This window comes from Rhipicephalus sanguineus, chromosome 11 (genome assembly GCF_013339695.2).
Source record: "Rhipicephalus sanguineus isolate Rsan-2018 chromosome 11, BIME_Rsan_1.4, whole genome shotgun sequence".
NCBI lineage: Eukaryota > Metazoa > Arthropoda > Arachnida > Ixodida > Ixodidae > Rhipicephalus > Rhipicephalus sanguineus.
Genome location: NC_051186.1, coordinates 68,375,132 through 68,399,216, shown reverse-complemented (window position 1 = coordinate 68,399,216; position 24,085 = coordinate 68,375,132). Strand labels below are relative to the sequence as shown.

Sequence of the window (24,085 nt, the reverse complement as noted above, 5' to 3'; positions counted from 1 at the left end):
CCTCACTCCTCTCCGGAGACCTTCCAGAAGACACCCAGCTGCTTCCTTCTCGATATCCACTACGCGCTAGGAAATTCACCAGGGCGACCGATGCAGCCGCATAATACGGCCATTAACGTATCCCATAGAGCACGGCTAATTGCCCTAGCTAAGCGCACGTGTTACCCCAGGAAGAGAGGTTCGTATGCAAATGACTCGCTTCTCGCGAAAAAAAAAAAAACAATGAAAGAAGGTGAAAGCGAGACTCACGATTCGCGCTCGTTTCATTCATAGTATTATTCTAGTTTATCTCGTCCCGTAAAGAATACTTTAGCTGACTGTCTTAAACGGATAACACCGGGCCACGATCTAAGTTCTTATTGCTGCAGCTGCTAACCATTTACGCGCTCAAGATGGCGTATTAGCATAGTTAAGCTACTTAAGTAGTTTAGAAGAGCGTCCCTTCTTTGATTTGTGGAATCCTTATTGCCGGGGCTTTCTTAGCGAAACGGTGTTTGGGATATTTGGTATTTGTTCATCTTGATGTGTCGCCGTCTTTCTTTCTTTGCCCGTGTCTGTTACCGCGCCCCTGTTTTGACGTCAAGATGTGCTTTCTTAACAGTTTTTTTTTCACCTTATCGTCCCTAAAAAAGCGAGCGATCTTCATCGGTTTATGGGGCTTAATGGTTTTACCCCTGGTAATGAAAATAAACAAGTCCTTCTCAGCTCTGTCTCGAAGTGTCCCTAAAGAAACTCGTCTTCTTGATGAAGATATGTGCGAGTTACGGAGTACCATATGCGAAGTGGTTCGCTGTTTTTTATTGCATTACGCTCATTAATTATCTCCTTTGATTAGAGACGCAATTATATTTGCCAGCGTCAGCGCGTGCTGATGACTCGAGACTTCTCGAGATCGGGCGTGCTTATGTGGTGGCGCTCTCTTTTCATTATGGTGTTTGTTTTTCTTGAACTCCCGAAGAATTTAATCAGCGGTCGCTTATTAATTCGTAAATTAGGGTGAGGCACACAGCGCGTTTCCCGCAACTTAACTTTGTTTTGTGTTGCGTATTGATGACCTTAGAAGCATTTGCGATAATTTGGCGGGGAGAACCGCTCGAAAAGATCTGGTTTCTTTGTAAGGAAAGGTACTTTGCGAGTATGTAAAGAAAAAAATATGAAAAATAAAGGAAAGTCACGGACTTTAAATTTAGATAATTTTATGCAAAATCTGCACGGTCGATTTTCACCTTAATCTTTCGAACTAAATTCGAATCCAAAAAAAGATAGCAACGTAAGAATTCAGTTCAATGTATACGAGAGGCCTGTTACCAGACTTTTTTCTTGCTTTCATTTACCTTGGTAACTATTTCATTTCTCATTCCTCTATTTGTGAAAGCAGGCGTTTTAATTAGGTTCAGTTTCGTTTGTATTATGAGCTGTCTTTAGATTTTGTACTAACACGCAATTCTTGGCTTGTAGTTAAATGTTCTTTCGTGCCTTTTCTCGAATAAACCGGTATCGTGATCATAAATTGTCGCGGCTGGTTGGCTACGCTGAATTGGGGAACGCTAAATTGTAAACGAGAAAGATAAGAACTAAAAAATGGAGAGATACGCAAAAGACACAATCCTTTTATCTAAGTTAGCTGCTGGAGGAACTTTCCGAATCAATGTCGTGAAATCTCGTATTCGTTCTGGATTAACTGACAGGAAATGCCAAATGAGTAAGAAAAGGTGTGCCGCACAATTATGGTGTTCGAAATATTATTACCGAAATGCAACGGACACTCGCAATTGTGGTATCGCACGTATCATCAAGAAGGCAGGTAGTTTGACAGACATTGCAATCGGAACGACAGCTGTGTACTCCAAAGCTAACCATCTGTTATCATCATGAGCGATACTTTGTTTTGGGCGAGCTGGTAGGATCTTAGCTGGGAAAACACAGCGCAGAAAAAAAGGAAAAGAAAACACGAGGACGAAGGAACACATTACAGCGCTCGTCCGCGCTCGTCCAGTGTACTGTGTTCCTTCGTCCTCGTCCTTTTTTGCGCTGTGTTTCCCCAATTAAGCTTTTATCATGCCCGTTTTTATTGTGATAGCAATTATAGGGTCATCTGAGGCGCATTATTGCTGTCACCGTCGCCGTCATGTTCCGTTAAAGACCAGATCGGTAGCATCGCCCCGCGCGTCGCATGTTGTATGTGCGAGCGAAAGATTGCGAAGGCTGCTGACGGGCGCTGCTCAAGCGGACACGAAACGCGCCTGCCGGCTCCTTCGGGCGAAGGAGCATGGGGGGGTGCGAGTGGGGGAGGGGGGCTGCGTTGCTCGAGCAGCAGCTGCGAACCTTGATAAACAGGGCGTGGTCGTGCGCGCCCTATCTCGACAAAGATCAGTAGACAGCTCATACCCTTGCACGTCCTGTGCGTTCACCGCTTACTTCGTGTTGAGGCGACAGACGGCACGAAAAACGCTTCACTCCATGGATCGGCCGTATTCCCTTACGCCAGCGTTTGGTTACGCGAGATCAGGTCCTGAAGAAGTTCGCTGCTAGCCTTACCTCGTACGACATTCCAAATTGTTGCTATCGCATTCGTTGTTTCGCCCTTGCGGTGAAACTGAATTTTTTGGTTTTTCGCGCCAGCTGTTTCATTTCGTGTAGAAAACTTAATACGCTGACCTATGCTTAGCGGTCAGCAGATTGCTCCATTACTCAGGAAGCCTGTTATTGCATGGCTGCTCAGTTTCATCGGAAAGATTATTTTTCCTAATGAAAACAGCCAGGAGGGTCAGCGGAATAAGATTACCGAGCAAGAAAAAAGTGCTGCCTGCTCCCTCTTACGTTTTATCCCTCCTAATTCCCTTGGTCGCTTAAGTTTTGCAAAATCCAATTACAACAGCCGGGCACTTTAGCCCTCTTGACTTTCACAAGGGCCGGATGGAAGGCGAGCGCGGTGTTTTTGCGTGGCTGGGATTTTAGAGGCCTATTACTCGAGGCACTCAGGCTTAGGACGCGTTATGTTTATTTGTTTATATTTAATTCAACGCTTGCAAGCAGCCTCGTAACGTTATTACAGCCGCGGATAGCACTAAGCGCGACACAATATTGGCGTTTCGCGAAATCTGAAGAGAATTTTCCGACGGTCTTAAAATACAAGCGAAATACTTTAGAGGCACACATTGAGTAATCTTACATTTGCCCAAATTTTTTTCGTGCTGCTTCGCAAAATATTTTCTTATCGAATATCATCGCTGCTGAAGCATACCGTATGTCATTGCGATAATACCAAGCGCTATCAAGGCGAAAGCCTTAGATGCCTCACCGAACGCGAAAATTGACCGTCGGCGGCGTCGGCGTCCACACGAGTGATGCAAAAGGTCACAATGCGATGACGTCACCATACGACGTCGTCGCGACGTCACAAATAGCCAAGATTTGTGACGTCATTACTTTCGTCGCTTGCTCAGTGGTGGGTCGATCACGGAGGCTGTGCAAAGCGAGGTGAGGTGCAGGAAGCTTGCAAGGCCTCCGATCTTGGAGGCAGTGCAAAAACACGTTAGGTGCAGAAAGCTTTAGGAGGGTGACGGGGGAGTATCAATACATCGAGCGAGAAGAAAAAGAAGATGGCGGCTTTCGGCTTCAAGTCTTCTTAGGCGAATGCTTAAGGGACACTATGAGCTTTTCATACTTATCCTACTGAAACTCTTTCAATTCCCAAAATTATTCACATATTCGTCATGTATCTTTATTAGAATCGGACTCAAACGTAGGGAATTATTGAAGTTGGAAACTGAATTGGAAATTGTAATTGGACCGTGACCTGAAATGCATCTTCAGAAAATGGCTAACATTTTCCTGAAAGACTTCTACGGAATGATGTGTTTGTCCATATACTGTGGGCAGAACTATAAATGTGCGCGTGTGGACGCTTTATTGCAATGTGAGCTTCTGCAAGCAAACTGTACATTCCCATGTTATTTTGACTGGTTTCACTGTGCTATATGTATTTTTTAGTTGCTCAACTTTTATTTTGGGTAACCCTTCTTTCTTTCTTGTTTTTTTTTTGTTAGAGAACTTATAGCAATGGAGTAACCGAGGTAATATAAACCTCAACATCTCCACAGCAAGCCAGTTAAAACAGAGCAACACATAACAGACACTGGAAACGGAATGTTTCAGTAGAACTAGCTCAATAGTGTTTCAATAGAAGCTTAATTTTAAATTCTGGGGTTTAACGTGCGTATATGCATTATGCCAAGTCTTCATCACACTAAAGCAAAAAGAAAAGGAAAAAAAAAAAATTTGTCGCTAACAACGATTCCAGCTTACCCTGGCGTTATTGTGTTAGCCGTACGATAATGAAACACCCCTTATATGTCTGGGTCTTTATTACTATAGGTGAAGAGTGCGGTGTAATTTCACCTATGAAAACACTCAACATAGGAAGGTTGTGCCGTATCACAGGGCTCAAAAGAGGAGTAAAACACTGTCCCCGTTGAGAGCGACATTAATAATTATTGAAGCGACTGTTTCTGCCGAAGAGAACCGTAAATGAGGAACTCGATATTTTCCCGTCAGAAAAACAAAACATAATAAGCGCGCTACGAGACCCGCGGCAAAATGGACTAAGGAGCCGATTATTAATTTTTATTTTTTTTAGCGCGCACGCCTGGCCGGAAAGAGGGAGTCGTTTAAGCGTTATTATCGTTTCTGGAGTGTGTCGTATTTCAGGGAGGAAGGAAAGCTTATGCATTGGAGGGTGGTCCTTAACGGGAACTGGCGCCCGCCCGTTAAATACTTAGTCGGCGCCCGACTGGACGTCCTCTCGAAAGGAAAGTCATTCGAATTCGCGATACTGAAGCTGCGTGAAAACAGAAAGGAAAAGAATAAAGCAAAGACAGTCGGACTGAAGAGTATGAGGAAGAAACACTTCATTAAGTGCAATGGTGTACGAGGTGTTTTTCGTGTCGTCTTTTGTAGATTCAGGTGTGTCGGCGCGGAAACTGGAGCTTTCAGAGTATGCGTGCCCTCAGGCGTTCCCTTAAACTTTAATGCGTATAAAGGCTTGGCTTAACCGCTGACTAGTGTCGACTATGCATTTATATAGTGTTAAGAAGGGCTCAAATAGTATATGAAAAAACTCACAGGGACCCTTACGCATTTGCCTAAGACGACTCGAAGGCGAAAGCCGTCTTCTTTTTCTTCTTACTCCCTGTATTGATCCTCCCAAACCCACGCGGAAAGATTTCTGCACCGAACGTGGTTTTGCACTGCCTCCGTGATCGGTACACCTTTGACCAAGCGACGATGTCGTGTGATGGAGTCATGATGTGACGTCACACATTTTAGCGATCTGTGACGTCATGGTGTTGTCATTGGTGACGTCATCACGTGATGACGTTTTGCGTCACTCGTGTTGACGCCGACTCCGCGGGACACCGGCACTGATGGTAAAGTTTCGCGTTTGATGAGGCATCTATGGCTCTCGCCTTAAAAGGCGTTGATTGGTTAAGTTTAGTTAAGATTGGTTAAGTCGAGCATGAGTCATTTTCTAGAAAGCGATGCCAGAATTAACAGTAATAGCTTTAACAGCAGCAGCAGCATCTTCTAGTTCAAGCATGAGTACAACTGCGACAGACGCTACTGTTTCAACCGCAACTGCAGTTGCGTGGCAGAAATACTCTCCAAATACTCAGTTTCCTTTTTCCCCCCTTTTTTTGAATATACAGGAATGACCCGCCATCCCTAAGCCTAGGTAGGCTAGGCCGACGCAAATGTGACCTGTTCGGCAAGACAGCAGCAGCAGGCAGGCAAGGTCACGAAAACCCGGAAAGCTTCGTAGATAATGCTTCACTTTAAAATTCACGAAAAAAGAAAGAACGACACTCCGTCCAGCCACTCTGGCATTCAAGGGCGTATCGTTCGGTTAGCGCTTTGAGTACTCTCCGTCCAGCTGTGCTCGAAATTCGCGAGGGTGCACAACTTCAGGGTATTATGGCTGACAAGGTCGCGAAGATTACCATCATGTTTCCATCAAGAGCTTCTCGCAAGAGCACAACAGCCCATTTGGAAGTTATACAAGCTCGCCAAATGTGCTGCCCCACGCAGAAGGGCGTGTCGATGTCTACTCGTTCAATTTGTTGCAATGCTTGAACTTGGGCTGGGTTGTTCTGTATGTAACGGAGATAATGATCATGACGCCTTAGCAATGCTCGATGGAACATCTGCGGCATTGTGCTATACAAGCGTTGAGGAAACTAAAGGACTCAGTCGGTCAGCATTTGTGTATATAAGCGCTTCTGACATATGCAGTTGGTGTCAGTTTGAAATTCAAATCGTACAGCGCAGGATGGATCCGTGATACAAGAAAAAAAAGTATAAACAAGATATGCAAACGTGGATGTAGGGAAGAAGACGCGGGTACACTTGCGCGCATACATCCCTGCTGTTTGGTTTTGTGTTCTGTGTTTGTATTGTGGCGCGGGAACTCATTAACTCACTCACTCACTCACTCCCTCACTCACTCACTCACGCACTCACTCACTCACTCACTCACTCACTCACTCACTCACTCGCTCACTCACTCATCACTCACTCACTCACTCACTCACTCACTCGCTCACTCACTCACTACTCACTCACTCACTCACTCACTCACTCACTCACTCACTCACTCACTCACTCACTCACTCACTCACTCACTCACTCACTCACTCACTCGCTCGCTCGCTCGCTCACTCGCTCACTCACTCACTCACTCACTCACTCACTCACTCACTCACTCACTCACTCACTCACTCACTCACTCACTCACTCACTCACTCACTCACTCACTCACTCACTCACTCACTCACTCACTCACTCACTCACTCACTCACTCACTCACTCACTCACTCACTCACTCACTCACTCACTCACTCACTCACTCACTCACTCACTCACTCACTCATACACTCAAACTCACTCATTACACTCACTCTCCTCACTCACTCACTCACTGTCACTCACTCACTCGCTCACTCACTCACTCGTCACTCACTCACCGACTCACTCACTCACTCACGCTACGCTCGTATCACTCACTCATCTACCTCACTCACTCAATCACTCACTCACTCACTCACTCACTCACTCAGCTCGCGCGCTCGCTCGCTCACTCACTCACTCACTCACTCACTCACTCGCTCGCTCGCTCGCTCGCCCGCTCACTCACTCACTCACTCACTCACTCACTCACTCACTCACTCACTCACTCACTCACTCACTCACTCACTCACTCACTCACTCACTCACTCACTCACTCACTCACTCACTCACTCACTCGCTCGCTCGCTCGCTCGCTCGCTCACACGCATACACAAAAAAGCATAGACGAGATTATGCGACACCGTACTTCTATACCGTTTTGACTGAAATATGAGCGTGGTAAGCCGAACAATGATGCCAGCTACAGCTATTTGAATCCTTGTTGAGCGTTACGTAGCTCATAGGCTACAAGTATATCTGGTTCACGTTCACACGCGTTCATTTTCAGCGCCGTCTTTAAAGAGGCGCAAGACACGTTGTTGAACGCGGAGTGATGATAGCTTACGCGGTTAGATTGCGTTGTCATTAAAGCTTTCCCTTACTGAGCTTAGTTTTAGCACTGCTGCCTTCTATCGTCCTTCTACCGCGGTCTGTAAGTTCGTTAAAGAAAGCTCAATCAACTTCTTTGTAATTTAAGAACTAGTACGTCTAAAGCACTGCGCTAATTATGGAAATATCGGATGATTGTGCTCCTTACAAGTACGTGCTCAGACGCGACGGTTTTTTTATTAATATTGAATTCCTTTATCACAGTCTATTGCAGGCCCGTAGCCAGCAATTTTTTTCGGGGTGGTGCCCACGTGCTGAAACCCTTGACTATTAGAGAAAAATGCCTATTTTCATTCATTATTTTCGGTAAATCACCATGTATCAGGAAAACATCGGGGGGGGGGGGCGCCCCCCCCCCCCCCCGGCTACGGGCCTGGTCTATTGTGTATTGTGATAATGTCTCCTTCTATTCATGTATTCATATTTTTTTTCATTGACTGGCTTCCGAATTTGCGATGTGCACTTACAGCTCATAGACTCATGAACTACTACGAGGAACACCTTTTATTGCTTTCATGCTTTGTTCCCCCAGAAGTGTTCCTCCTTATATAGCACATAGGGAACAAGGGAGTGGCCGGCGCCTTTGCGAAGCGCTAACATCTCTTGGCACGCATTTAATGGCAATACGAAAAAAAAACGCGAAGAAACTTCGAGCAACACGTGTAAATCAAACCGCCATTCACCGCAACGCGCAGTATAGTCCACAATTGTATGCACTGTTCTCATTTTTGTATGACCTTTATGTGTTTTCCGCGATAGGGAAAACCGTGGGTACGGAAAGAAGGGTTCAAACCCTGCAATAGAACTCGGCGCTCAAGCCACACTGATAGAGCCGTATGAGAGGCCGCGGTGGCCCGCGGGCAAAACGAAAGAGGGCGCGAAGAAAGAGGGCTCCGTCGAAGAAGAAGGAAGAAAAAGAGGGCGCGTGAAATACGGGCTTTTTTGCCCCCTTAGTGTTATGCCGCTGCCGGTGAGCGGCATCGCTTTGATCACCACAACTGGCGGAGTTTGTCTGGGAATATAGAAGCTGTCGTCGTATTTCAAAGGAAGAAACAACGTCACTTTTAAGTGCCGCAACTTTAAATTGAGGTTCGCAGCGTAGGAGGCTTCCTTCGATACAGCTCACCAAGGAAGGATTCCTGGGCGCGGCTTGCGAGAAATTCAACTTCGAGTAGCGCTCCCATAAAGTTGAGTATTGTACTCAAGCGAGATGCGAAGGAGACTATTGTTTGGTCGGTGCCAGTATGGCTTAAATTGAAAAGAGCATGCGATGTGGTAGCTTAGAGGATAGGTAGGTCGCGCTGCTGAGCTCGTGCCGTCCATGGCTTCAACACAAACGTTGCGATGAGAACGCAACATGTACAAAGGTATGAGCTGTACAAAGGTATGAGCAGCCCTCGCACGCTTTCACTCGCACCCAGAACATACGATACGCGGGGCGATGTTACCGCCCTTGGAATTTGTACGGAACCTCACGGCGACGGCGACGGCAATAATGCATCTGGAGGTTCCATATAAGTGCTATCGCAATAATACGACATATACGTGTACGTGTATTGCCTTGCTGACGTGTCGTACACAATGTTTATTCGTCTTGTATTTCCGTATGACGTGCACCTTGTGTTGTGCCCTGACTGTGTTTCCTATGTGGGTGAGGATGAGTGGGTGAAGTGTTGGGTCTTTGAAGCAGCGTCCAAAGGGCGTTGCGAGAGACTCGCCAAATAATGCTGCGCATCAGAAACGCAGTGGTTCAAGGCCCGCCACGGCACCTTAGATCGCTTAACGTGCAGCCTCCATTTCCGCAGGGGTCCAATGGACGCGCCCTCTACGCGACAAATGTTACAACTATTGGAATGTGCTACTGCGCTAACAGACAGATGCATGCGAGCGAACAACTCGCCGCGGTGTTCTGGTGGTTATGGTGCTTGACTGCTGACCCGCAGGTCGCGAGATCGAATCTGGGCTACGGCGGCTGCATTTCGATGGGGGAAGAACGTTAGAAGCCCGTACGTGTGCCTAGATTTAGGCGCATGTCAAAGAGTCACAGGTGGTCGAATTTTCCGGAGCCCTCCACTACGGCGTCCCTCATGATCATGTCGTGGTTTTGCGGTGTTGAACCCGAACTATTATTATTATTATGACAATGAATAAGCACCAGCACTTTTGCGAGCTCGTTCCCTTCTCTAAGCAAACTGCACTTCAAAGGTTCTTAACTAAATTTCAAAAGCGTTAGCATCTCACCAATAAATACCATTTCCCAACGTTCAACCGCAGGCCACCTTTTTGTTTTGTTGTTTGTTTGTTTTTGGTTTTCTTCGTACGAACAAATCGTTTGGCATGACTTGAGAAATATGGCTCACGTTTACCATCGAAGTGCTTGCAGTATACACCTAAGCACAAATGAATAGAATGTCAAGTTTTGATCACACATCGAAGCCTGCTCTTTCTCGAGACCAAAATAACACTATCCTATATCAGTTTATTGCCGTTATAGCGCTAAACCGAGGTCACAATAGTTAACAGGCCACGAACTCGAAAACAACTACGTTTAGCGGTCGTAAAAAAAAAATCGCCACAGGGTTGCGAATCGCAACGAACGTTGGTGCTCCATTGGTTTCTTTACGGTCCCCGCCTAATGGCGTTGGACTTCGCAGCCTTAGTTTTCGTGGCGAGTCAGCGTATATGGGTGGGGTATATATGGGAAGGCGTGTATGAGCGTTAAAAAAAGGTTGCGCTTTGCATTCACCCTATATACGCTGAACTGATGGGCCCACTTCCGTTCTTTCCTGGGTGTCGGTAAAAAGAAAGCGTGCAAAAAAAAAAAAAAGCAGCATCAATCCGTGTATAGGGAGTAATAGGACTATACAAAGTCAAAAACAAACAAACAAAAAAACGGGTTCTTTGCCATGCACGGCGCCAGATTTACGCGCGCCGTTTCGCGCGTCCCGTATTCCCTTAATCCCACCAAGCGCAATGTGCTCATAGCCGACGCCATATCTGACAGCCGGCAGCTCCGAGGAACCATTTGCGGCCGCGGGAGGGGATGGGGAAATGCTGGCGCTCGCTCCCGTATAGTTGCCATGGCTACGCGAGTTGGATGGTTCGAAGGCAGTTTGGTATTCGCGTGCGTGCTGCGCATGCGCGAACTCTGCGTGCCATCGCGTTACACGCGAGCTCGTGTGTTGCGACTGTGAGCGTACGTGATTTGACGAGTGTCCGGCTGCGTCGTCCGCACGTGTGTATTCGCGTAAGATTCAGGGTGTCACGATCTTACGTAAGCCAAATGGGCGCCTCTCCCTTGGGATGTTAAAAGAACGCTTTATTTTTTGTACGTCGTGACGGGAATCGATGAGGTGAGGAAACGTCGAATTCACCATCGCAACCGTTTTCATGTGTATACGTCCACCGTAGCAGTGTTCGTTTAATTGCTCAAGATACAAGACGGCAAGATTAACAGCCCAACATGGCGGCACCGAGACCCATCCCTAATATAGCCTATATATACGCTCTGGACTCCGTTGGAGCGTTCCCATTGGTGCGTTCAGCACTTGCTGAAGGCCTTGACTATTGAGAAAAACACCTATTTTCGAGTTTATTTTCAGTAAAACACCTTCCTCATCGAAATTTCGGAAAGCGCGCGGGGGGGGGGGGGGGGGGGGGTTGAGGCATTCCCTCTTTTCCTCCACTGGCTACGGGCCTGTGTTCGTATACGTCTGCATGAACGTACAGACGTGCGCCTGTACGCACAGCTCTTTCAGGTGTGTCTACACGGATGTTTGAAATGGCGGATGCCTTTGCGCAAATGGCAATGCGACTCTGTCTGGCATGACGCGCTTCCGTCTGCGAATGCGTGTGCATGCACTTTAGCGCGCGCGCGCGTGTGTGTTTTCGCAGAAATGAAAAAGGACGTTTTCGTCGAAAGGGTCATTTCCAGGAGGTCATTATACTGATCCCCGCATAACGTCACTCGCTGCACAGGAAGCTGGGCGCGCGCCTTTTCTGTGCCAAGACCTTTAACCAGCAAGCCTCGGGCCGGCGCTGAAGCTCGAGTCAGAAGAGACGACCTAGAAAAGTCATCTTTTCAATGGCTGCCTTCTCTCTCACTCTCTCTCTCTCTCTCTTTTATCCGTTCCTCATAGGCTTTCTTCTCTTCTGCGGACATTAAGACGTTTCTTTACATTATTTTTTTTTCTTATTTCTCGATTTATTTTGATTCTTTTCGGAAAAAAAAGAAAAGTAGGTCAACTGTGGCCCTGAACGCTCGGCTAACACACGTACACTCGCAAAAGATGGCCGCCGGAGTGCAAGGATAATATACACTCTCAAAACTTCGCACACTGCGGAGCGAACGTACGTACGTGCAGCGACGCGAAATTTTAATTTCAAATTTCTCCGCTTCGAAGCTTCCACGTTCCCACGACGCTTTCGAATTTTCTTTGCCGGTTATTTCGACCGCGGTTATGTAGCTATTTTTATTTTCTTCTAAAGGTCTCACTTTTCGCCCCCACTCATATACAGTGCAGTTTTTCGACAGCTACAAGCGCCTTATAATTTCTCGCTTAGAAACGGGGAGCGCATTTACATAGCTGTTCGTACCAAAACGCGCTGGTTTAGTGCTTTTCAATGCGAATAACTTTATTCGGCTCTTTGACTCCTTCTCGCGTTATCACGGTGGTTATGCGCAATAGCTATTCGCTGACATTCGCGGACGTTGCCTACGTATTCAGCTCAAATTTTGAACACGAAGTACCGCGCTGTGAACTGTCGTAATGTGAGGCTCTTTGCGTGCTCTCTGCAGTTGCAAGTGCTGCTTGCAAGTGCTGAACGGCTTTGTCGTATTGCCGGTTAACGTGACCATTTAATTTCACGCACGAATGAACGTCGGCTCCAGTTTATTCTCTCTCTGTAAAGCTTGTACAGACAGCTACTGCTAACTTCTCTCCAGCCACACTCAAGTGCACCGAGGAAAACGGCTGGCGTTGTTCGATTCTGATTATGAACGTGAATACACAGAAAATAAAAGATTTTTCATCTCTTAAAATTGTCCCGGTATTTTGGTGACGGCGCGACAACGCGTTTACATTTAATGGGAAAGCCAGCTTCTTCTGCCTATACTAGCATTATGGCATGCCTGAGCGATACCCTGCGATGCTTTGCGCGGTACGTTAGCCGAGGTGACGGATTATGTACATGAAATACTTTTTTAAGGTGAAAGCCTCAGATGCCTCATCAAAGGCGTCCCGCGTCCGCGGCGTCAACATGGGTGATGCAAGAAATCATCATCACTTGATGACGTCACCGCCGTAATCACGAGGTCAGAGATCGCCAAAATGCATGGCTTCAGAACGGCGCAACAAGGAAGACGAAAAGACGAAAGAACACACGAACACGAGCGCCGTGTTCGCGTGATCTTTCGTCTCTTCGTCTTCCTTGTTGCGCCGTTCTGAAGCCATGCATCTGTACCAACTCGCCCAATTGTCAGTGCTAATCGCCAAAATGTTTGACGTCATCATGACGTCATGACATGACATCCTTGCGATCATGACGAGGATGTCTTGACATGACGTCAAAAGTGGGCAGTGTAAAACTGCCACGGAGGCAGTGTAAAACCAGCCGAGGTGCCTCCGATCCTGGAGGCAGTGCAAATCCACGTTAGGTGCAGAAAGCTTTCAGAGGGTTCCCGGGGAGAATAAAAACATTGACTGAGAAGAAAAAGAACATGGCTTTCGCCTTCGAGTCGTCTTAGGTGAATGCATAAAGGACCCGTTGTGGGCGCTACTGTTGCTGTCATCGGGAATACTATTGATAGGTGAGGAATCGGCAGATATCGGAGTGGTCAGGGACAACTGGACTAAACGGAAAGAAAGCTCCGACCAAAATTGATTGTCTGCCAAAGTGCTGGAGGCACACACAAGCAATGTTACGCCTCCCGACATCTCATTCCCGAAGAAACAAAAACAGCAGTGCTCTAAAACTTCGAGTTCTAAAATAAATTTTTTCGGGAGTTTTCCTTCACTTTAAGCTATTCATCGTATGCGCACGTGGAACGGGCGAATACAAGGATTTATAAACTATATGACACCGCTCACATATTTTTGAAGAGGTTGTCGTTGTTTTTCAATGACAGTGCCAACTCTTTTTATCAAATTTAACAAGAGAAAAAAGGAAGTGCGTGTCTCCTTAGAAAAGAAAGTCCATCTCTCGTCCACATTTATTGACGCTGCAGTGGCGCAATTCGCTGTACTCGGCGGTTCCTCGTTCAAGTATGTTTCGTTAAAGGGGTACTCGCCACCGTTTTTGGAACGCGAGTTTGCTCTGCCATAAAAACCTCCTGTATATAGAGACGGCTCTGAGCAAAGTGCGAAGCTCAACAAATGCTGATAAGATATTTTATTTTGATTTTTAAGTCAATTTTAACATGGCACACCTACCGACATCGACACTAGCTTGACGTCAGGCTACTATACTAATTCTGGTGGCTTCACGCAGCAGCATGGCTAGTTATAATGACGTCGGGTACCAAAACTTCCAAAATGGCCGCTTGTGCGTCACCAATGGAGTCACGGTGCGTAGCGGCAGTGGAAACGTCACGATGTCTTGCGCGAACACGTGACGTGAAGCTGATACCAAAACTAGCTTTTAAAAGCATACTGCAATTACTTTTGCACGCTGCACTCACGCTTAACAGTACATTCTCTAGGTTCTTGAGGGCTTGGCCTTTTATTTGACGCAAGAAAACGACAACTCAAAACTTTCGTGTCAGTACCCTTTCAAGGCCGCTACCATTAGATCTTTCCCTGTACGTGCCCCGCATCCAACATTCAACGACAATTAATTTACACAGGAGGCTGTGATGCGATTATGCTTCTTATCACGCATAAGCAAGAAAGGTTGCGTTTTTGTTGCACTTTGTCGATCGCTCCGTCATTCTTTGACGATAAGTCACTCTCCCCGTCAGCGCACCGATCCTACTCCTAAAAGCCACCGAGAGATTTTCCTTCTTACAACATAAGTGTACGGAGGGAGGGCGTGTAATGCCTCTAGATTGCTTAGCGCCAGCTAAAACATAGAAGGACGCTGGCAAAGCACGAAAAAAGACAAAAAACAAAAACAAATTGTGCATACGCAGTGACCCAAGGCGTCATGCCGGAAGGCCACGAAAGGCACCACGAGATTTCACTTGGGGAGGGTAATGGAGAGATGAGAGAAAACGAGAGGCTGAAGCAGGAGGTACTAAAAAGGAGAGGAAGAGAGAGAGGAGGAGGTTGTTATGCAGCGCCATGGCCCATTCATGCGGGCGGCGTTCGCTCGCGCATACACTTCGGGTTAGCGCGTGGTGTCTTCTTCGAAGGGCCAAGCCGGCCTTCCGGTCAGCACGCACGGTCAGCGAGCACAGTGGCCGATCGATGGGCCCAGAGATGGCGACGCAAGTGGAAAAGGAGGGGGAGTGAGGAAGCACGAGTTTGGCCCTGTGCAGGGACGAGGAAAGCGCTGATGAAGATGACTTCGTGGAGCGATGTCGAAGTCGGTCGTCGTCGGGTAGGGTCCTCCGCACGTGAAGGAAATAAGGTAGAAAAAGGGTTGGTGGGGAAAAGGAGGAATTAGACGAAGCCCTAGACGTGGAGTAAAAGGGTAGAGCTTAATAAGGAGTGGGGTGAGGAGGAATCAGACAGCGCCTAGACAATTAGTGAAAAAAGGGGGGGGGGGTGAATTAAGGTGCTCGGAAAAGAGGGATTAGACGAATTCATCACTCAATATTCAAGCGCAAACTGGGACAAGAACAAGTGAGGGAACGACATCAACGCCTTTTTTTTAAGGCGAAAGCCTTAAATGCGTCATAACGCGAACATTGGCTGTTGGCGGCGTCAGCGTCCCACGGCGTGGCCGTCAACACGAGTGAAGCAAAACATCATCATCACGTGATGATGTCATCAATTGATATGACTTCATAATGGCGTCACACATTGCCAAAATTCGTGACGCCACATGATGATGCGGTCGCATCGTCGCTTGGTCAAAGGTGGGCCGATCTCGGATGCAGTGAAAAACCATGTGAGATGCAGAAAGGTTGCAATGCCTCCAATCATGGAGGCATTGCAAAACCATGTTGGGTGCAGAAAGCTGTCTGAAGTGGGAGTGAGGGAGGATCAATAATTCGACTGAGAAGAAAAAGAAGAAGATGGCTTTCGCCTTCGAGTCATCTTAGGCGAATACATAAGGAACTCTGTGAGTTTTTCTTCGTTTGTTTTTTTCGTATGAGGGAAGTGTGCTTCAGAGCCCCACCCAGCACTATGCAATGCCAAATGCGTGAGAGGATTGAGTTTTCAATGATGCATGTGTACCAACTAGCTCGCCTTTCCGTCTTACTTCAGTGAGTTAGACAAAGCCTAGACAAGGATAAAGAACTAACAAGGGTTACTTATGCCTTCGCCTAGTCGTCTCGAAGGCGAAAGCCATCTTCCTCTTTTTCTTCTCAGTCGATGCATTGCTCCTCACCCACCCACCCTCCGAAAGCTTTCTGCGCCCAACGTCGTTTTGCATTGCCTCCGTGATCGTCCCACGTTTGACCAAGCGACGCGATGTCATGTGATCACGTCGTCATGTGACGTCATGCCGTCATAATGATGTTATGATGATGTCACAAATTATGGCGACTTGCGAAGTCATGATGACGTCATATGGTGAAGTAATCACGTGATGATTACCTTTTGCATCACTCATGTTCACGCCGACGCCGGCGGTTAATTTTCACGTTTGACGAGGCATCTAACGTTTTCGCCTTAAAAAAAGGAGTGCTGAATCACGGTGAGGGAATAATGGTGAGGGGTGTACGGCGCGTAGGCAAGGAGTAAGAAAAAAAAGAAGGAACGTGGAATTAAGGACGGAACTAGGCATGAGCAAAGAAGGAATCAAGAGGACGACACCGCTGGAAAGAGTCAGGAACGTAGCGCTAAATTAGGGATGAAGAGGCAGGGAAATTACTTGAACCGCACTAAGGGAAGAAGCAAGATGGGAGAATTAAATGGAGGAAGAGTTGGGAAGAGCAAAAAAAGGAGAAAAACGAGGTGACGACGACGCCACGGGGAAGGAGTGATAGAGGGAAGTCCTAGGGAAATGAGAGAAAAGCACGTGAGGTAGTAGGAGGCGTTAAATTTTACGAAGAGGGAGATGTTTAAGCAAGGTATAAAAAAAGAAAGGAATGCCCAGGAACACAGTATAAATTGCAGCAGTCAGAGTTAACTTCGTGCGAGGAGAGGAATGTGGGTAGACTAGACAAATCATAGCGGAATGCGCGAACGGGAGTAAAATAAGGAGGAGGAAGCATGTATTGGAAAAGAAGGGAGCACTAAGAGAGTGAAAAAAAGGAAAGCACACTAAAAGGAGAAACAGAGAAGAGTGCATAAGCGAGAAAGATATGACAGTACGGGAGGGAGTTGGAAAATGTGCCAGAAGTGGTAGGAAGTCGACAAAGAGAGCAAGAGAGGTGGAAGAAACTACAAAGGGAAAATTCAGGGGAGTAGGGAGTCGATAAAAATAGGCGCAAAGAAATAGGGGAGATTGGGGGAAAAGATCGGAAGTCAAATAGGAGAGAGTGTGAAGAAACAAGTAATGAACGAGAGGGAATGAGCGTCGAGATAACAAATGAAGAAAAAAATACAGAAACAATAAAAGAAAGTTGTGAGTAACTATGGCGTTTTCGAAACACGTCGAAATAGCTAAGGTACGAACCGAAGCGAATCCCTGCTATATGAAGGGAAGAAGGAGTTGGATTGGGGAGAAAAAGGAAGCCAGGCGCGACGAAATAACGAAGGGAGTCGTGATTCGGCACAGGTGGAATGAAATGAGGGAGTGCAAAGAGTAGTACATAAAAAGAGTATACCGCAACGGGAATGTGAGACAGAATTACGGGGAAGACAATGATGAGCTAAAGGGAAGATAGGGGAGCGTTGGGTAGGGAAAAATTAATAGGGTTTTTTTATCCGAAACTTCGACTCCGTGGGAGTTGCCTACACACCAGGTGCACAAGATGTTAAAGAAAGGATCCAGAAAAAGACAGTTACTGTAGCAATGAAGAAAAACGGGAGCATTGGGAAGGAATTATAATTATGCAGAAGAAAACTAAACGCGCAAAACTTAGAGGGACACGACGAAAGACACGCGTGAAGATAATGCTAATGAGCTTGCATGTAATAGTAGCTGAGGCGCGGGGGGGGAGGTAACGGGGAGGAAAAAGGCGATTTCAGAAAAAGGAGGGAGTTGGGAAATGGTCTGGGGAAGTGGGGATGTCAAAAATAAAATCAGGGCGAGTTCTTGTTGGATGGAAAGAAATAAGATACAGTGTCAAGAAAACTAGTTGAACGAGGTAGAAAAAAGATAATGAAGAGAAAATGGGGGCATAACGGGGAAGCAATGACGTCAGAAAAAGTACGAATGGGTAAATGTTCTAGGGAAGTGTGGACATCAAATGGAAGATCAAGACGAGTTGTGTATGGATAGACAGAAAGAAAGAAGATACAGTGCCGAGAAAACGAGTTGAAGAAGCTAAAAAAAAGATACAGCAGAGAAAGAAAGGGGAGATGACTGAAAACTCGCGAAGCAGGAAAAATGTGAGAGAGGGGTAGAGAGAGTAAAACACAGAAAGGGCGAGTTATGGAGGATGGGTGACCCGCATCCTTCCGGGTCAGTTGCGTGTTTACGGCTGTAGCTTCCTTGCTTAAAAAAGACACACAAACACACAACAGCCAAGGGTGAAGATAGCGACACATAGCAAAACAGCGCAAGACATGGCGGTCCACGACAACAACACGCTCGCCCGCTTCCGAACGTTTCGTGCGTTTGTAGGACCTTTTGAAGCAAGCCGCGCGGAGCGAAATAATAAACCGCCCGTTGGGGACAGTGTCGGCAACGATCTGCGGACGACGCCGGGCGAAAAATAATGACCGCGACGACGATTCGACAAAAAAATAGCGGAGTCCGACACTGAGATGTGTTTGCCGGAAATACCGTTGTGTTCATGTTTGCGATGCTGGTTGTCCCGAGCTGCGCAGGATGGTTGTTTGTTTGTTGTGGGGATACGAAGAGCGGCAACTGCGGGGGATACAAACATGGCATCGATGGAAAAAAAAAAGAGTTTAGTTGCCACAAATACCATTGTGTTGATGTTGGAGACGCTGGCGCGCGGCAGGTCCCAAGTTGCACCACCATGCTGGTTGTTTGTTGCGGGGATACGAGGGAGGGAGCTGGGGGGATACAAATATAGCAGCCAGGGCAAAAAAAGAAAGAAAGAAATGCGGGATTGATAGCGAGGAAGAGTTAAATGAAACAAAACGTTCTACGTACTAGAAGTTGTGTACCGGCTTCCGGGTCAGCGGATCTTTCGTCCGCTGTCACAAAGAAAGCGGATAGAAAAGCACGCTCGATCATTTTTTTTTAGATAAGACTGGCGCATGGTGTTTGTCGGAGAGTTTGTCGGGGATTAGAGATGATGCTTCGTTTTACGTGAACAAGCGAACAAACAAGAAAGAACAGCAGCAAAGAAACATCATGCACAGTGTGCCTAGTATTCGTGTATTCGATTTCTTGATGAAGTATCTATGCATACCGCTTCGCAAGAACGATAGACTGGCAGGAGGTTAATTATTTGTTTTTTAATCGATAATTAAGAGATCAAAACGCTATCAGCGGCCATATTTAGGTTTCATTGAACATATAACCTTCGTCCGAGAAGTTCGAAAAAAATTGTTGCGTATAGCACACGAAATTGCGTTGCCTTGAGCGAAGTTATGAGAAATAGCGTGCCGATTCGTGAACCCAGGATTGAGATATAACTTTTATGTCCAACAACCAGTTTAAGCAAGATGAGACGGGCACGCGACGTAATTTGGTGACGTACGAAACAGAGATCAACAATTGGAAGGGTTGAGCGAGAAAGGATTGCAATGTTCGCTAAAGCCAAATAGAATAGAAATATGTTCTCTATAATATCAGAGACGTTTGGTCTATGACCAAAATAAATTGCGATAAAATCACGTGTTCGATTTGTCAAATGCACTAAGATAACTTGGAGGATGCTTGAGCTTCGCTTTCAAGAATACAACGCGACAGCGCGATCAGACCGTGTTCGTATCGCCTTCCCAATCGTTAGCTTAGCTTCGCTTCTCAGGGGATTCCTAAACCATGCTGCACTGAACGCCAAAGTGCGGATGCTCTCCGGCTCCGATATCCATGCATGCGGCGCGACGAAACACGGCCACGCGGCGGGGCGACGCCGTTTAAAAGCGCGCCCGTGGGCTCTTTGCGCCATCTCGCGGGTGATAGTCAAGCCGACGAAGAAACTCCGAGATGTAGGTACGCCCCACTAACGCGAAATGGTGTATATAAATAGCTCGCCTTTAGTATGCTGTATCCGTGGTGGCCGAGCGTATGTATGCGTGGCTAGTAGGATGTATGCGTGGTGGCCGAGCGGCTAAACGCATCGCGCCACGAAGCGAGGGGGTCGCAGGTTGGAATCCCCGGTCCCACTCTAACCGAAGATTTCTTGTTATTTCTTTATTTGCATCTACTCCGAATTTTCCCTCATGGACAACTTGGTTTTTTTGCTCACAACCAAAGACGACGACGCCGCCGACACCGACACCGCAATTTCTGCGAAACGAGCTCTTTAACGCTATCGCGTTAATAATGAATCGGCATGTTACTTATCAACAGTGTACCATATGTAGAAACTCTGAATTCCAATGCAGGTTCCCTCTTTCACCTGTCCTGCTATTGTTCTTGCGTTGTTCTCTTCTTTATGTATTAGGCCTATTTTATAATTTACTACAGTTAACATAATATATTGCTGTTAACAGACCAGATATTTGTACTTTTCCCCTATAGATTCGTAACTGTCATGACTGATTCGTCACACCGTCGAACAGTGTCACTTAAAGCCTGCATGTTACCCTCAAATTCTTCCTTGATTTGATATGTGGTACGCATCGCATCAAAACATGTAATGTCTGCCGTGTAAACGAAAGGGCTGTTTCTGTGTTTGATTTTTTCATAGCTCTCTAGCTTTTGTTCTGACCCCTGTCAGGAGCCTTAGCTCATGTTTAGTATTTGCTAGTAGTATTTAGTATTCCCATGTGTTGCCTGAACAAGTTAAGTCTCTAAAAATAAAGCTACTATTAAACTATCTACTCTGTATTTTACTGAGCTGTATACTACAAACATACTATTAAACTACCATTAACTGATCTGCTCGAGGGCAAAAACCGCATCATTGTTAGGTCCACACTGTCACGTGACTACTGACACTCTAAATGCCAGCAGGCTTGAATGTGAAGCCGCCATTCTTGGATACGCGTCGTGTGGAATTGCATTGCATTCAATGCATCGCAGCTATTATATTTATTTTTGTTTGTTCTTTTGCAGGGGAGACAGAGATCACCGGGATCGCGTGTCATTTTCAGAACGTGCAACTGGAGGTGAGTACCTGAGCTTTTTCTCGGCCACGGGCCCACCAGTTTGTTTATTATATATAGCCGGTTAAAACCTAAGAACAAAACTGTAAGCTCCGCCCCACAGCCGTCACTGTCCCTCCCACAGAGAATTCGCGTAAATGCCCCATCCAATCGCGCTTGCTCATTTTTGTGACGTGAAACACTCCTCGAAAGTTTCAGATAAGTTGACTTTCCCATGCAGACACACCTGTGTGTCGCTGATTTTAGATCGTTATATCGGTAACTTGAACGCCGTAGTAAACTTCATCAGCCAAACGATATTTTTTTAGGTAGTAACGACGAACCTTTAACGATTTAACCGGGGACCGATTTTTCTTTGGAGAAACAGCGGTCACCGGTAGAAACGTTTAATAAACATAAACGTCTTGGTTTATTTTTGTACGTGCGCCTGCACTTCTTATTACACACACACACACACACACACACACACACACACACACACACACACACACACACACACACACACACACACACACACACACACACACACACACACACACACATATATATATATATATATATATATATATATATATATATATATATATATATATATATATATATATATATATATATCCTTATGCGCAACTCGCAGATGACATATATGCCCCATATAACCAATACTCTCGAATGCACAGATACGATTCTTGAATATATATGTCATGCGAGCCATGTGACATTTTTCGTTATTTGTATATGTATATCAACCCCATAACCAGAGAGTGAAGACGGTAAAAGTTTGACCAACATAAATCTAGACCACCACACGTTACCGATGTCCTCGTTAATCAATATAAACGAGCTTAAAGTACGGTTTCGAAGCAGCAGCCGCGGAAGCCACCGACGTTCCCCGTTTGCCGAGTTCGGGTTGGGTTTCGAATGACGGCTAATGAGCTTTAAGCGTCGCGGAGTCTTCTAATTGAGACCGCCGCCGGATGTAATTAGGTCGTTTCCGCACTGCGGTCGCCGTCGGTGTCGTCCGTAGTGGTCGGTGAAACAGCAGCAAGGGCGTCCGCCACAATGTGCAACCGTCCTTCCTCTGTGGTCGCGCGAATGTTTGAGTAATAGAGACTAATGGCATCCTATAAGCCGCCGCCATATGTATATGATGTAGTGAAGTGGCTATGTGTAAAGCGCTTGTACCTTTCCTTTTTGGGTGTAAGTCCTCCTTCCCACGATGTGCGATCGATTAGTTTAACAGCTTACCCGAACAGTCTACCCCCCCCCCCCCCCCCCCCCACTTCACACACAAAGATTTCTAATAGGAGAGGAGGCCATCAACTGGAGAAAAATCAAACCGGGGTTTATCCCCGCTTAAAGGAGTCTGACACTAATTTTAGAAATTTTCGTGTTCTTGCTCTAAATAAAAGCACTGGTGACAAGAACATTGAAAAGAGTATCGGGGTGGCTCAGAATGCGTTGAACATTTTTTTTTAATACCGCTTCCTTAAGAAAACCACTTTCGGTTTCGATATCGACTGAGTGGCATCAGAGTGACGTGTAAACACAGCGCGACGTAGGTATGAGTCACGTGGGAATAGCAACTCTTGATGCTCTAGCAGTGCTAGACGTGCTATCCAGGGTACTGTCCCTGGTGCAGAGGGAGTCCTACACTATATCACATTACGTGGACCTGATCAAAGCTTCCCCACACCTGAAAGACACAGATATGACACCGACACAGACGTTGGAGCAATGGGAGGCGCCACTGTCCAGTTCTGGCCTAAGGTTAGTTCTGGCCTGGCCAACCAGCAAGTGCTGACAACCAGGCTGAGCGGGTTTACCAAAGACCAGGAGGCCCTCGACTAAGCACCCCCCACCTCTCCACTATAAAATGACTTCCATTGCACTGAGGTTTTTCAGTGTTCTATTCTCTCGCAAGACCTGATTATTATACGGTCCGTTGGACCGCGAGAGTGTATATTTGGCCTAGAAAGAATGAAATTTAGGCTAGTTCGTTGCCCTTGTGTTGTTTCTCGAATGAAAATTCGCAGCTCTGTGTTGGGAACTTGGAGACCGTTTCGCGGGATAACCGTTCAACCGAGCCGAACGAAACTTGTTAATACAAATGGATGGAAGTTCCAGCAGCTCTACAGGACGCGGTGCGCTGATATAAAATCTCACCTTACCAATGCTGCCGAAGCTGCGTGCATTACAAAGAAAAGCAAAAGGTTGATGCGTGAATGTGACTATATGAGATGTGAATTCGGTTGTAACTCGGTTATAATTTGCTGAGAACTCAATGAGAGGATTCGCAGTGCTGAATATAATGACTCCAGCATCGAGCCAGTTTTTGTTACACTGACTCCGAGATCGGTGTAGCGTTGCTTACATTGTATTCGATGTGGGCCCAGTTTTGACTATTGTCATCGTATCCATCCATCCATCCATCCATTCCTCCCTCCCTCCCTCCCTCCCTCCCTCCCTCCCTCCCTCCCTCCCTCCCTCCCTCCCTCCCTCCCTCCCTCCCTCCCTCCCTCCCTCCCAAGGAGGTTCTATAGAACCTCTGGAGTGGCAGTCCCGGCCGCCGCCAACGGGAGCAAGTGAAGCCGCCGGCGGCCATGTAGCTAGAGGAAAAACACGGCGCGACCGCCATAGACGGCAATGGAATACGCGCGGCGCGCGCGTTGGTTTGCAGTCCCACAATCAAAAAATGAGATAGAAACTGCTTTAAACCCACGAACAGTTGCCTCTTCTCGTTTATGAAACAAATTATGTCATACTATTATGTCAGCTGCAGACTAATCTGTTGTCGAAGGGGTGCTTCGTATATCGAGCGCGCTGTAATTACATATGTGTTACTAGGAACTGGGTTTTTGTGTTGTAACGGCGTCAGTGTTCAAGGGGTAACCACAAGCTAACGTGGAACGCACTTATTCTCTTTACATAAGCACACATCAATCACGCGAACATTTGGCCAGAAGGAGGATTCGCAAGCATTAACCTACGTGGGCGACGTGTGCCAT

At 46.6% G+C, this 24,085-nt stretch overlaps 1 protein-coding gene across 1 annotated transcript in view; it reads left to right on the top strand.

Annotated features, from left to right (window-relative positions):
- The window catches only part of LOC119374471 (sodium/calcium exchanger 3-like), a 291,218-nt gene that overhangs the window by 68,620 nt on the left and 198,513 nt on the right, over positions 1–24,085 (top strand). The window contains 1 exon segment of the mRNA XM_037644580.2: positions 21,031–21,083. The gene's annotated coding sequence lies outside the window, so the exon portion shown is untranslated.